This window comes from Cervus canadensis, chromosome 1, assembly GCF_019320065.1.
Source record: "Cervus canadensis isolate Bull #8, Minnesota chromosome 1, ASM1932006v1, whole genome shotgun sequence".
In the NCBI taxonomy this organism is placed as follows: Eukaryota; Metazoa; Chordata; class Mammalia; order Artiodactyla; family Cervidae; genus Cervus; species Cervus canadensis.
This window is the reverse complement of record NC_057386.1, coordinates 47,653,387-47,670,862: the sequence shown is the minus strand read 5'-3', so window position 1 is coordinate 47,670,862 and position 17,476 is coordinate 47,653,387.

Genomic DNA, 17,476 nt, shown 5'->3' with positions numbered 1-17,476 from the left:
GCTCCACCCCCAGAGGAGAGCGAGAACAGGTTTCCTAGCCGTCCTTTTCGGACCAGGGACAATGGGGTAGAGGATGCAGGGAGAACGTAGCATCCTCAGCCTCTCCCGGGATGCATCTTCTCTTCCATCGTCCGTAGCCTCCAGGAAGGGAAGGAGCCCTCTGTGTTGGGTGGTGGGTGGATGCTGGTGGTGTTTTTAGCGAGTGTATGAAAATGCTAGCCACCAAGTATTACCTCAATTAACCCTCATACCTCTTCCTTGGGGTAGGTCCCAGGGGAGGTGGTGGTTTAGTCTCTCAGTCGTGTCCAACACTTGTGACCCCATGGACTGTAGCCCGCCAGGCTCCTTGTCCATGGGATTCTCCAGGCAAGAATACTGGAGTGGGTTGCCATTTCTTTCTCCACGGGATCTTCCTGACCCAGGGATCGAACCCAGGTCTCTTACGTCTCCTGCATTGCAGCTGGATTCTTTACCGGCCGTGCCACAAGGGAAGCCCCGGGATCACGACTGGGAAGCCCCAGGTCTCAGCCGTGATCTCATTTCCTGGAACACCAGCCGAGAAGCACAGAATTCCCGTTATTTGCCTTGGGTCCGCCGCCACGAGGGGCGGCGCCGAGGTTTGGGTAGGAGTCCGACCGCCCTGGCTTTTCCCTCCTGCATCGCCCTCGGGGGAAGCCAGGCCGCAGGCGTAGAGGGGGCTGGCGGGGTCCGCGCGTCTCCCCTGCCGGCTTGTCATGGAGGCGCTCCGGGGCGCGGGGCCGCGTGGCCCCTCGTCTCTAACGCGGCCCCTGGCATCCCCCATCAGCTCGCCGGGCCGGTCAGGGCGGTGGTAAGACCTTGCCGCCCCGGCCCCCTCACCTAACCAGCATCTTCTTCCTTGGATCTCTGGACACCCTCTCCTGGCCGGTCGCTTCCTGTTTTCTGGGCCCGGGTACCGTTTTCTCCACCCGGTTTGGTCTTCTCTCTCCCCCGCCTTCGACCGCACGGGGTCAGCGCGCCGTCGGCCAACACTTGCAGCCGCGCGGGTTTCTCAGGCCTCCCTCTCGCCATCTGGCGGCGGTACCTGCGAGTGACAGGAATATTTAACTAGACGTTGGAGGCTTCCCGGGTGGCTCAGATGGTCAAGAATCTGCCGGCAATGAGGGAGTCCCAGGTTCGATCCCTGGGTCAGGAAGATCCCCTGGAGAAGGAAATGGCAACCCATTCCAGTATTCTTTGCCTGGAGCGTCCCATGGACAGAGGGGCCTGGTGGGCCACAGTCCATGGGGTTGCAAAGAGTCGGACGCAACTGAGCGACTGTACTTTGACTTTCCTAGAGGACAAGGTGGGTTTGTTTCCAAACTGAAAGGTGTGTTCTCTAAACATTAATTCAAGATTAATTTTCCGCTGTTTTAAGAAGGGTAATTATATTGGCAAGTGTGGGGGGAGAGGAACTCTTTGGCACACTTCTATTGGGAGTGGTAATTAGTTTTTTTTAATGTATTGCAAAATGTTAAATAGGCATTTGCTTTGACCCATAAATTCTGAAAGTGTAGGCGCTCAGTCGTGTCTGACTCTTTGAGACTCCATGGACTGTAGCCCAGCCAGGCTCCTCTGTCCATGGAATTCTCTTCAGGCAAGAATACTAGAGTGGGTTGTCATTTCCTTCTCCAGGAGATCTTCCCAACCCAGGGGTATCTCCCGCATTGCAGGCAGATTCTTTCCCAATTCTACTTAGAGCAATTAGCCCTATGGAGAGAAGATGTGGGAGAAGGAAATGGCAACCCACTCCAGTATTCTTGCCTGGAGAATCCCAGGGACAGAGGGGCCTGGTGGGCTGCCGTCTATGGGGTCGCACAGAGTCGGACACGACTGAAGTGACTTAGCAGCAGCAGCAGCAGAGAAGATGTAAATGAGGACTGTTACGGTGGTAACAGTTTGGAAACAGCTATCATGGATAGGACAGGGTAAATAAACTGTGGCACATCTATACTTTAAAAAATACTATTCTAATATTAAAGTTAAAATCGATTTAAAAAATCCTTCACTACTAAAATAGTACTGATTATTAAAATCCATGTCTGATTCTGCGACTCCATGGACTATAGCCTGCCAGCCTCTGTCCATGGAATTCTCCAGGCAAGAATACTGGAATGGGTTGCCATCGCCTTCTCCAGGGGATCTTCCCCACCCAGGGATCCAATGCGAGTCTCCTGCATTGCTGGCAGATTCTTGGCCGTGTGAGCCATCAAGGAAGCCCAGTTATTAAGATATGACTGACTTTCACTATACAAATTAAATTTATATGAATAATTTAGATTAAATATGAATTAAAACTTAAAAATTTTAAATTACTACTCTATATTTAATGACATGGAAAACAAACTAAAATACCATGTATGGTATGATCCCATTTATTTTAAAATTTATTTTATAGGTGTATGTATAGTTGATTTACAATGTTGTGCTGATTTTTACTGTACAGTAAAGTGATCAGTTATACATAGATACACATTCTTTCTCTTATTCTTTTCCATTATGGTTTATCACAGGATATGGAATATAGCTCTCTATTTACCATGCTCTGTGTAATAGTTTGCATCTATTAATCCCAAACCCCTAAGCTACCCTTCCCCCACATCCCCTCCCTGCCAGCAACCACAAGTCTGTTCTGTCTGTGAGTCTATTTCTGTTTCATAGATAAGTTCATTTGTGTCATATTTTATAATTTAAAAAGATTTTTATTTTATCTATTTTTAGTTTAGTTTTTTCTTTTTTTTTTTGACTGTGCTGAATCTTCGTTCTTGCACAGGCCTTTCTCTAGTTGCGGAGAGTGGGGCTACTCTCTAGCTGTGGTACACGGGCTTCTCATTTTGGTGGCTTTTCTTGTTTTGGAGCATGGGCTCTAGGGTGCTCAGGCTTCAAGATCTGCAGCATGTGAGCTCAGTAATTCCGGCTCTTGGGCTCGAGAACACAGGCTCAATAGTTGTGGCACATGGGCTTGATGGCTCTGTGGCATATGGGATCTTCCCAGATCAGGGGCTGAACCTGTGTCTCCTCCATTGGTAGGTGGATTCTTTACTTGAGTCACAGGGAAGCCCCTGTGTCATATTTTAGATTCTACATATAAGTGATATCATATGGCATTTGTCTTACTTTTTCTGACTCACTTCACTTAGTATGATAATCTCTAGGTCCTCCCATATTGCTGCAAACGGCATCCTTCCTTTTTTATGGCTGAGTAGTATTCCATTGTGTACATGTGGCGCATCTTCTTTAACCGCTCATCTGTCAATTGACATTCAGGCTGTTTCCATGCCTTGGCTTTCTGAATACTGCTGCTGTGAACACAGGGGTGCCTGTATCTTTTTGAATTACGGTTTTTGTTTGGTTATATGCCCAGGAGTTGGATTGCTGAATCATGTGGCAGCTCTATTTTTAGTTTTTGAGGAACCTCCATCCTGTTTTCCATTTCCACCAATTTGCATTCCCACGAACAGTGAAGGAGGGTTCCCTTTTCTCCACATCCTCTCCAGCACTTTTTATTTGTAGATTAAAAAAAATAATAATGACCATTCTGACCAGTGTGAGGTGGTAGCTGATTGTGATTTTGATTTGCATTTCTGTAATAATTAGTGATGTTGAGTATCTTTTCATGTGCCTGTTGGCCATCTATATGTCTTCTTTGGAGAAATGTCTATTTAGGTGTTCTGCCCATTTTTTGATTGAGTTGTTTGTTATTTTCTTATTGAGTTGTATGAGCTGTTTGTTTATTTTGGACATTAAGCCCTTGTTGGTCACAGTATTTGCAAATATTTTCTTCCAGTTCATGGTTGTCTTTTCATTTTGTGTATGGTTTCCTTTCCTGTGCAAAAGCTTATAAGTTTGACTAGGTTCCATTTGTTTATTTTTGCTTTTATTTCTATCGCCTTGGAAGACAGATCTAAGAAAACACTGGTATGATTTATGTCAGAGAATGTTTTGCTTACATTCTCTTCTAGAGATTTTTACAGTGTCATGTCTTACCTTTAAGTCTTTAAGCTGTTTTGAGTTTATTTTTGTGTGTGGTGTGAGAGTGTGTTCTAACTTCATTGATTTGCTTGGGGCTCTCCAGCTTTCCCAGCACCACTTGGAGAAAGACTATTTTTTTCAGTTGTATATTCTTACCTCCTTTGTTGAAGTCTAGTTGGCTGTAGGTATGTGGGTTTATTTCTCTATTCTATTCTATTGATCCATATGTCAGTTTTTGTGCCAATATCGTGCTATTCTGATACCGTAGCTTTGTAGTATCGTCTTAAGTCTGGAAGGGTTAGACCTCCTTCTTTGTTCTTTTTCCTCATGACTGCTTCGGCAATTTGGGTCTTTCATGATTCCATATAAATTTTAGAATTATTTGTTCTAGTTCTGTGAAAAATGTCATGGGTAGTTTGGCATAGTGGTATGATCCCATTTTTGTATGCATTAATATATATAGAAAAAAGTTTTGAAGGATACACTTCAAAATATTGAGGGTGATCTTTCACTTTCTTTGCATATTGTCTGCATTTTTAAGAATAGTGAATATACTTTACAATTGCAGTCAGAAAGAAAGGAAAGCTGTGTATGTTTTTAAAAACTACTCGTAAGGAATAAGGAAACTTCCCTAGTGGCTCAGTAGTAAAGAATCCACCTGCAATGCAGGAGACGCAGGAGGCACAGGTTCAACCCCTGGGTCAGGATGATCCCCTGGAGAAAGAAATGGCAACCTGCTCCAGTATTTTTGCTGGAAAATCCCATGGACGGAGGAGCCTGACAGACTGCAGTCCATGGAGTGGCAAAGAGCAGGACATGACTGAGTACACAGCACACAGCAAAGCATAAGGGATAAATAACATCATTAAAAATGTAATATAATGCTAAGTTCAAAAACAGAACATGGGAACTTTACGGTAGTCTGCTGGTTAAGACTCTGTGCTTCCAATGCTGGGGATGTAGGTTTGATTCCTGGTTGGGTAATTATAAAATCTCACGTGCTACACAACGTGGCCAAAAAAAAAAAGAAAAAGTACACAAAAGATTGTCACATTATGACTCAAACTTAGGTAAGTGGATGTGAATATGGACCAAGACTGGTAGAAAACACACACACAAAGAAACAAAGTATATTTGTACATTTATTCCTCCACCAGCCCCAAACAATATCTAAAATTCAGAAGGGGGAAGCAGGTATCAGAACCCCAAAGCTTGTTTGTCTCTGCCTACTCCCTACTCTTACCCCTCCTCTTCCCTCCCAGAGCCTCCAGCAAATCCTATACTCTGGATGACTGCCCTATTTTCATAATGGCTTTATTATAAACTGTAGGAAGTAGCCTGAAGAGACAATTAAATCTAACAGCAGCCACAAATGCTCAATGCTCAGCATTAACTAAGACAAAGCAAAAATCCATTGCCTTTGGGAGACACTCTTCAAAATCCAATTGGTCAGCATAAAATGATGGGCAGGGCAACTCTTTCAATAGAGTCATTCCTCCAATATTTAATTTAAAAAAATCCTTAGTGCCACATACTTTAAGCAGGAGGGGCTGGGGTGTGGAGAGGGTAGAAGTGAGCATGTTAATTTGTCCACCCTTCACTTTCTGCAGGCTGGCATGTTCCTTGATGATATGGATCAGGGGTTAGAGAGGAATTCAGCATAGAACTGGGGCAAAGGTCGACAGAGTCCATGCTTCAGTTGATTGATGTTGTGGAGGGTCATAATGAAAAAGTAGAATGGGAAAAACTAGAGATCTCTTCAAGGAAATTAGAGATACCAAGGGAACATTTTATGCAAAGATGGGCACAATAAAGAACAGAAATGGTATAGACTTAACAGAAGCAGAAGAGATTAAGAAGAGGTGGCAAGAATATACCGAACTATACAAAAAAGATCTTAATGACTCAGATAACCACGATGGTGTGATCACTCACCTAGAGCCAGACATCCTGCAGTGTGAAGTCAAGTGGGCCTTAGGAAACATCACTACCAACAAAGCTAGTGGAGGCGATGGAATTCCAGCTGAGCTACTTCAAATCCTAAAAGACGATGCTGTGAAAGTGCTGCACTCAATATGTCAGCAAATTTGGAAAACTCAGCAGTGGCCACAGTGGTAGGGCAAGCACACTGACTGAAACCGCCCACCCTGGCCAGGCACCATAGTAACCATTTGCATGAGCTGTTTTACAACAGGAGGTCCTGGTAAGGAACACAGAACTAATAAGCTGCCACCAACCGGAAGAGTTCAGGAAAGGTCAAAAGGAGATACCACATGTCCGACCACCTCCCAGAATCCTTCTCTCTGGCATCCATCTTGGCTGAACAAGGCACCACTGGGAAGGACTCTGAGTCAGAATTGGCTAAGGACAACCTGGAAACTAATCCCATCACCATAAAACCTAAGACTGAGAGCCACTTGGCAGAGCAGTTCTCCTGGGTTCCCTTGCCCTCCTGCTCTCCACCCGGGCATCCCTTCCCAATAAAGTCTCTTGCTTTGTCAGCACGTGTGTTTCCTCGGACAATTCATTTCCAAGTTTTAGACAAGAGCCCACTTTCGGGCCCTGGAAGGGGTCCCCCTTCCTGCAACATCAGGATTGGAAAAGGTCAGTTTTCATTCCAATGCCAAAGAATGTTCAAAAAAGTTAGCCACACAGTCACGTCCAGCTCTTTGTGATCCCATGAACTGTGGCCTGCTCAGCTCCTCTGTCCATGGAATTCTCCAGGCAAGAATACTGGAGTGGGTTGTCATTTTCTTCTCCAGTCCCGACCCAGGTCTCCTGCATTGCACAGATTCTTTACCAACTGAGCCACTAGGGAACCCTAAGAATGTTCCAACTACCTCACAATTGCGCTCATTTCACATACTTGCAAAGTAATGCTCAAAATTCTCCAAGTTAGGCTTCAACAGTATGGGAACTGAGAACTTCCAGATGTTCAAGCTGAATTTAGAAAAGGCAGAGGAACCAGAGATAAAATTGCCAACATCCACTAGATGATAGGAAAAGCAAGAGAGTTCCAAAAAAACATCTGCTTCATTGACTAGGCCTTTGACTGTGTGGATCACAACAAACTGTGGAAAATTCTTAAAGAGGTGGGAATACCAGACCACCTTACCTGCCTCTTGAGAAACCTGTATGCAGGTCAAGAGGTAACAGTTAGAACTGAACATGGGATGATGGACTGGTTCAACATCGGGAAAGGAGTACGTCAAGGCTGTATATTGTCACCCTGCTTATTTGACTTACATGCAAAGTACATCATGAGAAACGCTGGGCTGGATGAAGCACAAGCTGGAATCAAGATTGCTGGCTGAAATATCAATAACCTCAGATATGCAGATGACACCACCCTTATGGCAGAAAGTGAAGAGGAACTAAAGATCCTCTTGATGAAGATGAAAGAGGAGAGTAAAAAAAGCTGGCTTAAAACTTAACATTCAAAAAACTAAGATCATGGCATCTGATCTCATCACTTCATGGAAAATAGAAGGGGAAACAGTGGAAACAGTGGCAGACTATTTTCTTGGACTCCAAAATCACTGCAACTGGTGACTGCAGCCATGAAATTAAAAGACACTCATTCCTTGGAAGGAAAGCTATGACAAACCTAGACAGTGTATTAAAAAGCAGAGATATTACTTTGCTGACAAATGTCCACCTAGTCAAAGCTATGGTTTTTCTAGTAGTCATGTACGGATGTGACAGTTGGACCATAAAGAAGGCTGAGCACCGAAGAATCAATGTTTTTGAATTGTGGTGCTGGAGAAGACTCTTGAGAAGTCTTTGGACTGCAAGGAAATCAAACCAGTCATTCCTAAAGGAAATCAGTCTTGAATACTCACTGAAAGGACTGATGCTGAAACTGAAGTTCCAGTACTTTTGCCACCTGACGGGAAGAACCAACTCATTGGAAAAGACCCTGATGCTAGGGAAGATTGAAGGCAGGAGAAGTGGACGACAGAGGATGAGATGATTGGATGGCATCTCTGATTCGATGGACATGAGTTTGAGCAAGGCCCGAGAGATGGTGATGGACAGGGAAGCCTGGTGTGCTGCAGTCCATAGGGTCTCAAAGAGTTGAACACGACTGAGCTACTAAACAACAACATGAGGATCATAAAAGGTCAACATCATCATTCTAACTTCTACTTGGGTAGGGGCCTTAGGTTCTGTGGAACTCAAAGATAAGTATCAGCTTGTTTTGTACTGCCCTTGAGGGGGAACCAGGACTCTGCTTTATTGCTGCCCTGGGTCTTCGTTGCTGCACATGGGCTTTCTCTAGTTGCAGAGAGAGGGGGCTGCTTTTCTTTGCAATGTGCGGTCTTCTCTTGTTGCAGAGCAGAGGCTCTGGCCATGTGGCCTCAGTCATTGTGGTGCACAGGCTTAGTTGCTCTGAGGCATGTGGAATCTTCCTGGACCAGGAATTGAATTCACATCCTGTGCATTGGCAGGCAGATTCTTAGCTCTTACACCACCAGGGAAGTCCAAGCTATTGTTTCTTGACTGCTTTTCTTTTGTTCTTGCTTTCCCTCTCCTCTTTTAAGATCATTAATTACTGAGACCTGATCAAGGGGAAGCATTGCAGCCAGGCTTAGATGACAAAATACCTTAAGCCAAACTGGTTTCTTTTATGTCAAGAAAGCCATGACTGGTTTTTTTTTCTCCAGGGACCCCCTACCCTATCTGCTTTTTCCATCCCTACCCCTTCACCCCAGGTGCACATGTTAGAGCTCACAAAATTCTATGCTGTGAATTCAGTGGACATGGAAAACGACTTGAATATCTACTGCCTACACTTCCTCCCAAAGACTTGAAGATTTTCCCATCTCTCTCTCTGCATTAAACAGTGACTCAGAGCTTTTTTATTCCCCCAAAGAACTCTGCTCTATTCCTCTCTTTGATAAGAAGCCCAAGAGCTTCTGAGCATTGCCAGAAGAAGCCTCTTGATCTTGCTCTGAATAACCAATTATCGGATTAGAATTCTATCAAGACTTGGAGAAAAAGAGGGCCACTCAAATTGCTGTCATAGCTGGGGTGCTGAGTCTGCAGGGCTTGAGACAGTTCCCAGCTGAGGGCCACAGCATCCGTACTCCAAGGCTACCAGGGTCTGAGTCACCACCAAAGACAGTCTTTTTTAGTTTTTATTGGAATATAGTTGGTTTACAATATTGTGTTAGTTTCATGTGTATAGCAGGGTGATTCAGCTAATCATATATATCTATATACATATATACATTCTTTTTTTACATTCTCTTCCATTTTAGGATATTACAAGATACAGAGTATTGTTCCCCGTACTATACAGTCAGTCCTTGTTGGTTATCTATTTTATAGATAGTAGTGTGCATATTTTAATGCCCAAAAGAGTATCTGAAAAAATTTATTTATTTATTTGTTTGGCTGTGCCAGGCCTTAGTTGCAGTGTGCAAACTCTTTGCTTGCTGCTTGTGGGATCTAGTTCCCTGATGGGAGCCCATAGTTTTAGCCTCCAGATTACCAGGGAAGTCCCCCGAAAGAGTATCTTGACATGGATTCACTGACAGTCTTGAGAGAGTCAGCAAATCCTTTGAAACTCTAATGAAGGACTTCCCTGGTGGTCCAGTGGCTAAGATTCCATGCTCCCAAAGCAGGGGGCCTGGGGTTAATCCCTAGTCAGGGAACTATTGCCCATATTCTGCAACTAAGAGTTCACATGCTGTAACTAAAATCCTGCAAGCCACACCTAAGACCCAGCACAGTCAAACAAATACATATAAAAAGAAAGAAAGAAATTCTAACTAGCAAATTGTATGTGAGGCTCCACAGCCTTCATCAAGCAATCAGAGAAGTCTGTAGCCCCCAGAAAGTTCGGAATCAGTGATCTAAGAGGTCTATCCTAAGCATATGGACCTATTTCTCAGCAGTAGTTTTTCAGATGGGTCTTTAAATCTGAGCTCACGGAAGCACTCAAATAGATACTGAAAAATGCCAGAAACACAGTCTGGAGAGAAAGAGAATGGAGGAAGAAGGCAAGGGATTTTTAGGACTGAAAAAAAAAAGGAAAATATTAGTTGCTCAGTCGTGTCTGACTCTGCGATCCCACGGACTGTAGCCCTCCAGGCTCCTCTGTCCATGCGATTCTCCAGGCAAGAATACTGGAGTGGGTAGCCATTCCCTTCTCCAGGGGACCTTCCTGACCTAGGGATCGAGTGCGCATCTCCTAAACTTCAGGCAGATTCTTTACCACTGAGCCACCAGGGAAGTCCATTTTAGGCCTAACTAATCAATTCCAGACCCAACCCAAGAAACCAGGGATGAAGCAGAAGGCTTGACCAAGTCCAGTAGAGCTGAAACTCTGTGTCCCCTGCCAGGGGCCTACATTCAGACTTTACCAGTAGGAAGGAAGCCCCTGTTATACTAATACAAGGGTGAGAGCCTGTGTGAAGCCTTCCATCACTGGGAAGACCCAGACACATCCCTGCATCTCTCCATCTCCTCTCTTTTCAGAAAAACAGATCTCAAAAATGTTTGGTACGTTTCTTTCTTCACTCCTATCTGATGTTTACTATAGATTTCCATTTAATGGAGCCCTGGATTAATTTCACTTTTTTTATTTTTTGGTAGCAATGTTTTAACTTGGGTTTCATGTGCTCTAAGAGTATCTTATCAGGGCATCAAAATAACACTGCAGAATGGTGCCCTGAGAACTTCAGAGCATGTTTCTAAACAGCTGAACGACGTGTAGGCTTCTGTGGTCATGTCAAGTTGCTGGGCCTGGACTTCCCTGGTGGCACAGTGGATAAGAATCCGCCTGCTAGTGCAGGGGTCGATCCCTGTTCCAGGAAGATTCCACGTGCCGTGAAGCAGCTAAACCCCTGAGCCAGAACTGCTGAGCCCAAGAGCTGAAACTACTGAAGCCCGTGCACCCGGGGCCCGTGCATCACAAGAGGAGCCACCGCAAGGAGAAGCCCGGGCACCGCACCTGGAGTAGCCCCTGCTCACTGCAGCTAGAGAAGAGCCTGCGCAGCAGTGAAGACCCAGCACAGCCAAACATTTAAATATTCATTAATTTAAAAAAATATATAGAAAGGAAAATAAATTGCTGGGCCTGATGATTTCCACTTGGCTGTCTCTGGAAGCTGTTCTTTCCTAAGACGGGATTCAGGGAGATGAGTAGGAGAGAATTGTGTGGTCAGTGAATATTAGAGTTGGGGAGGATTTTTGGAAAGAAAAAAAAGACACCCCCAAATTTCCAGCAAGTTCCCCCAAAATGACTTACTCCACCTCCTCTTTTTTAGAGTACCATATTTGTACCGCTCAGTTTCAGAACTCGATTTGATGGTACTAGAGGTTCATATCAGGTTTTCCAGACTGAGACAAATCCTGACGAGCATGATGCTTCACCTCGGAGCTTAGGAATCAGAATCTCCCATGAGGGCCTGGGAATCAATATTTCAATAGATGTCCCAGGAGATTCTGATCATCAGGCACATTCAAAAGATGCTGGAGTTGAATCCCAAATTGGTCCTTGCTGGGCCTAATTTGCTAAATAATGGACTCTCCAGCATTGTTCTAGAACCAGCTCTGACAGACTCTAACAGGTTCACCAGAGCCGATCGGTAAATTTTCAGGAATTTTGCCAGCTGTTTGTTCAACACAGACATTAAATGAAATTGGTAGCAGGGACTCAAATACATACTTGTACTCAAAGCAGCATTATTATCAATAGCCACAAGGTGGAAACACTCAAGTGTCCATCAACAGATGAATGGACAAAGAAAATGTGGTAGACAGATACAATAGAATTTTATTCAGCCATAAAAAGGAATGGATTTTTAAAAATTTATTGACGTATAGTTGATATACAATGTTGCATTAATTTCTGCTTACAGCAAAGTGATTTAGTTATACATATATATTGTTTCTTAAATTTATTTTTTAAATTGAAGTATAGTTGATTTACGGTGTTGTCCCAATCTCTGCTGTACTTAATTGTACACATCTATACATTCTTTTTTTATTTTTCATTTTTCTTTTTCACTACTCTGGGTGCTTGTTGCTGAACAGGCTTTTCTCTAGTTGTGGCAGAGGGGGGTGCTCTGGAGTTTGAGTGTGTGGGCTTCTCATTGCAGTGGCTTCTCTTGTGGAGCACGGGCTCTAGGGCTCATGGGCTCAGTAGCTGTGGTTCCCGGGTCCTAGCTTGCTTGCTCAGTTGTGTCTGACTCTTTGCGACACTTTGGTCTATAGTCCACCAGGCTTCTCTGTGGGATTTTTCAGGCAGAGTCTTTCCTGCTGAGCCATCGGGGAAGCCTGCTGGGGCTCTAGAGCACAAGCTCAGCAGTTGTGGTGCAAGGGCTTAGTTGCTCTGATGCCTACGCGTCCTTCTTTCATATTCTTTTCCATTATGGTTTATCCCAGGAGATTGAATATAGTTCCCGGTGCTATACAGTGGGAACTTGTTTTTTATCCATCCTATGTATAATGGTTTGCATCTGCTAATTCCAAACCCCCAGTCCTTCCTTCCTTGGCAAGCACAAATTTGTTCTTTATTTGTGCTTGCTTGTCTCATAGCTCAGTTCATTTGTGTCATAGTTTAGATTCCACATACAAATAATATCATATGGTATTTGTCTTTCTGACTTACTTTGCTTAGTATGATAATCTCTAAGTCCATCCATGTTCCTGCAAATGCCATTATTTTATAAGGAATAAAATTCTTATACTTGCTACAGTGTGAGTCTTGAAAGCATTATGCTAAATGAAATGTCAGACACAAAAGAACAAATATTGTGTGATCCTACTTATATTAAAAAAAAACAGAAATAAAATAAAAGTTACCAGCATCTGAGAGAAAGAAGGAATAGTTAGAATTTCTGTTTGGGCTGATGGAAAAGTTTATTGCAGGAAATAGATGGTGATAGCTCTACAACATTGTAAATATACTTAATGCCACTGAACTGTATACTTGAAATGGTTAAAGTGGTTAAATTTTGTGTAATATATGTCTTACCACAATAGAAAAGTTAATTCTGTAAACATAAAATTATTAACTTACAATTAAATAAATTATATGGGAAACAATAATACTCATAACTCAGCACTTCTTGATTATCTTTCCTACATTTTACAACGATCTTTACCCGGGAGGTTTTTATGTCAGTTTGTTTCTATTTGGTTGCTGCTGTTGTGGTTCAGTTGCTAAGTTGTATCTGACTCTTTGCAACCCCATGGGCTGCAGCACCCCAGGCTCCCCAGTCCTTCACTGTCTCCTGGAGTTTGCTCAAGTTCGTGTCCACTGAGCGGTGATGCCGCCCAACCACCTCCTGCTCTGCTGCCCTCTTCTTTTGCCTTCAATGTCTCCAAGCATCAGGGTCTTTTCAGATGAGTCAGTTCTTCCCATCAGGTGGCCAGAGTATTGGAGCTTCAACTCCAGCATCAGTCTTTCCAATGAATATTCAGGACTGAGTTCCTTTAGGATGGACTGGTTGGATTTGAAATAGCTCAACTGGAATTCCATCACCTCCACTAGCTTTGTTTGTAGTGATGCTTCCTAAGGCCCACTTGACTTCGCAATCCAGGATGTCTGGCTCTAGGTGAGTGGTTATCATACCATATCATACCATCGTGGTCATCTGGGTTGTAATGTAACTTTTTTGTATAGTTCTTCCATGTATTCTTGCCACCTCTTCTTAATATCTTCTGCTTCTGTTAGGTCCATACATTTCTGTCCTTTACTGTGCCCATCTTTGCATGAAATATTCCCTTGGTAGCTCTAATTTTCTTGAAGAAATCTCTAGTCTTTCCCATTCTATTGTTTTCCTTTATTTCTTTGCATTGATCACTGAGGAAGACTTTCTTAATCTTTCCTTGCTATTCTTTGGAACTCTTCATTCAGATGGGTATATATCTCCTTTTCTCCTTTGCCTTTAGCTTGTCTTCTTTTCTCAGTTATTTTTAAGGCCTCCTCAGACAACCATTTTGTCTTTTTGCATTTCTGCTTCTTGGGGATGGTTTTGATCACCTCCTCCTGTACAACATTACAAACCTCCGTCCATAGTTCTTCAGGCACTCTATCAGATCTAATCCCTTGAATCTATCTGCCAGATCTACTGTATTATCACAAGGGATTTTATATGGGTCATACCTGAATGATTTTCCCTACTTTCTTCAATTTAAGTCTGAATTTTGCAATGAGTTCATGATCTGAGCCACAGTCAGATCATGTGGTCTTGTTTTTGCTGAATGTATAGAACTCTGCCATCTTTGGCTGCAAAGAATATAATCAATCTGATTTCTAGAAAAGAATATCTGGGGAATTTCCTGGCAGTCCAGTGGTTAAGGCTCCACACTTCCACTGCCGGCGTTCAAACCCTGGTTAGGAAACTAAGATCCCAAAAGCTTCTGGTGTGGGCAAAAATAAACTGATGAATAAATAGAATAAAATATAAGAATGCCAGAAGGGAGAGGAAGAAAACAAGGGACTCTGCAGAGAGAGAAGCCAGCAAAACAGATGATGAGAAGCTGGGTCACTGTGGGGTGACTTGGAAGTTGGGGATGAATGGAGATTACACTTCCAGTGGGAAAGGGCAGCCAAAAGGATTAATATGGATTGTATTCATTGGCTGTAAGTTATGAGATGCAACCCTTCACTAAAACCATTCATATCTATTGATATTCAACAGCCTCAGATGTTTCTTTGAATGAAGGAATCAAAAAGGAGCTAGGCTATCTTATTTTTATTTATTTGTTTATCTTTTGGCCTTGCTGCATAGCACATGAGATCTTAGTTCCCTGACCAGGGACGATCCCATGCCCCCTGCATGGGCATGGTGCAGTCTTAACCACTGGAGCTCCAGGGAAGTCCCTGGGCCCCTTATTTTGGGCCCTGGCTGACAGTGAGAGATAAAGGGATAGCTCCAAGATAAGGCAAGAAGAGGCAGAGGAACCAGAGATCAATTGCCAACATTCGTTGAATCATAGAGAAAGCAAAGGGGTTGCAAAAAAAAATCCACTTGTGCTTCATTGACTATGCAAAAGTCTTTGACTGTGTGGGTCATGACAAACTGGCAAATTCTTAAAGAGATGGGAGTACCAGAGTACCAGACCACCTTACCTGTCTCCTGAGAAACTTGTATGTGGGTCAAGAAGCCACAGTCAGAACCCTATGTGTATCAACTGACTTATTCAGAATTGGAAAAGGAGTATGGCTAGGATGTATATTGTCATCCTGTTTATTTAACTTCTATGTAGAGTACATCATGCGAAATGCCTGGCTGGCTGAATAACAAGCTGAAATCAAGATTGCTGGGAGAAATATCAACAACCTCAGATATGCAGATGACACCACTCTAATGATAGAAAGTGAAGAGGAACTAAGCGCCTCTTGAGAGTGAGAGTGAAAAAGCTGACTTGGCAACTCATCGTTCAAAAAACTAAGATCCTGGCATCCAGTCCCATCACTTCATGGCAAGTAGAAGGGGGAAAAGTGGAAGCAGTGACAGATTTTCTTTTCTTGGGCTCCCAAATCACTGCAGCCATGAAATTAAAAGACGCTTGCTCCTTGGAAGGAAAGATATCAGAAACCTAGACAGCATTTTGAAAAACAGAGACATCACTTTTTATCACAAACGTCTGTATAGTCAAAGCTATGGTTTTTCCAGTAGTCATGTCTGGATGTGAGGGTTGGACCATAAAGAAGGCTGAGTGCTGAAGAACTGATGCTTTCAAATTGTGGTGCTGGATGAAACTGTTGAGAGTCCCTTGGACAGCAAGGAGATCAAACCAGTCAATCCTAAAGGAAATCAACCCTGAATATTCTTTGGAAGGACTGATGTTGAAGCTGAAGCTCCAATACTCTGGCCAGCTGATGGGAAGAGCCGACTCACTGGAAAAGACTCTGATGCTGGGAGAGATTGAAGGCAAAAGAAGGGAGAGGATGAGGTGATTAGATAGCATCAGTGACTCAATGGATATGAATTTGAGCAAACTGCCAGAGATAGTGGAGGAAAAAAGAGCCCAGCATGCTGCAGTCCTTGGGGTTGCAAAGAGTCAGACACGACTTAGCAACTGAACAGCAACAACCAAGATAAGGCTCAAAGGAAATAAATCAATCAGAAGGTACCACCATGGTGACATAAATTCCTGGGAATTTGGAGAAACTTTAAGAAGCACTTTGGACTTTTATTCTCTACAGATTGGAGATCAATTTCCTCTAGATTTTAAGAAGCTGGAAGATCTCAGCTATCACTAGATTGCATTCAATTTTGTTAAAAAAATTAAGAGTTATGTTAGATTGCATTGCTTGACAAGTGGGCCTTAATACATTTTGGTCTCTTTCTATAGTTCAAAGGTTTAGACTTTGATTTGGGGTCCTGGGATTAGGAATATTTTGAGTAAATCCATAAAACCTAAGGTCATTATAGTGTTAAATTACCCTGCTCTTTTGTACAAAATGGATTTTGACGCCCATCAAGTTCCGAGCTATCCAAAGAGTAAAGTAGGAACAGGGAATGTTAGTAATTTACCAGGAGATTACTGGCAGACTAAATCAAGCTAGAGATGAGAGTTAATATTACCAGTGATGTCATGTGCTTGTGCTTGCTTGCTCAGTCGAGTCAGACTCCTTGTGACTCTATGGACTGTAGCCTACCAGGCTTCTTTGTCCATGGGATTTTCCAGGCAAGATTACTGGAGTGGGTTGCCATTTCCTCCTCAAGAGGATATTCCCAACCCAGGGATCAAACCTGAGTCTCCTGCATCTTCTGCATTGCAGGCGGATTCTTTACCACTTGAGCCATCCCGGAAACACTTAGTGACGTCATGTGTGGCATCATATCCCAGGTGTGATGTATGATGAGAAGGGCACTTCAACTCCGCAGTATTTTTCAAAAGACCCACAATCCCAGTCTAAGCATGAGAAAAACAGACAAAACAAGAATGGGAGACATTCTATAAGGTATCTGGCCAGTCTTCCTCAAGACACTCAAGGCCAGTCTTCCTCAAGACACTGAAAATCAAGAAAAGACCAAGAAACTGTCACAGGTTAGAAAGAATCAGGGAAGGTCTTCCCTGGTGGCTCAGTGGTAAAGAATCCTCCTGCCAATGCAGGGGACACAGATTTGATTCCAGATCCGGGAAGATCTCATATGCTGCAGAGCAGCCAAGCCCTTGTGCTGCAGCTACGGAGCCTGTGCTCTGGAGCCCAGAGCTGCGACCGCCAAGCCCACGTGCTGTGTCTGTGCTGTGTGCTGTGGCCAAGAGCCCGCGCTCTGCACCAAGAGAAGCCGCTGCAACGAGGAGCCCGCAAGCTGTAACTGGAGAGTAGCCCCCACTGCCCGAAACCAGAGAAGGGCTGCCCAGCAGTGAAGACCCAGCACAGCCAAAAATAAATAAATTAAAAAAAAAAGAAAGAACCAGGAGACATGATAACTGTAATGTGGTACTCTTGAGTTAGATCCTAAAACAAAAATTGAGCATTAATGGAAAAACTGGTGAAATCCAAATAGTG